At 34.1% G+C, this 229-nt stretch overlaps 1 protein-coding gene across 1 annotated transcript in view; it reads left to right on the top strand.

The window, feature by feature from the left end:
- Positions 1-229, top strand: part of LOC119428564 (myotubularin-related protein 5-like) — a 39331-nt gene that overhangs the window by 1976 nt on the left and 37126 nt on the right. The gene's annotated exons all lie outside the window — the stretch shown is intronic.

Here is a 229-nt window from a genome sequence, read left to right as displayed (position 1 = left end):
TATACTGTGTACTTTTACTAAGGTCATGTATGCTGTATACTGTGTACTTTTACTAAGGTCATGTATGCTGTATACTGTGTACTTTTACTAAGGTCATGTATGCAGCATACTGTGTACTTTTACTAAGGTCATGTATGCAGTATACTGTGTACTTTTACTAAGGTCATGTATGCAGTATACTGTGTACTTTTACTAAGGTCATGGATACAGTACACTATGTACTTTTACT

This window comes from Nematolebias whitei, chromosome 22, assembly GCF_014905685.2.
Source record: "Nematolebias whitei isolate Nwh7 chromosome 22, NemWhi1, whole genome shotgun sequence".
Classification (NCBI taxonomy): domain Eukaryota; kingdom Metazoa; phylum Chordata; class Actinopteri; order Cyprinodontiformes; family Rivulidae; genus Nematolebias; species Nematolebias whitei.
This window is presented reverse-complemented; position numbering and strand designations above follow the sequence as displayed.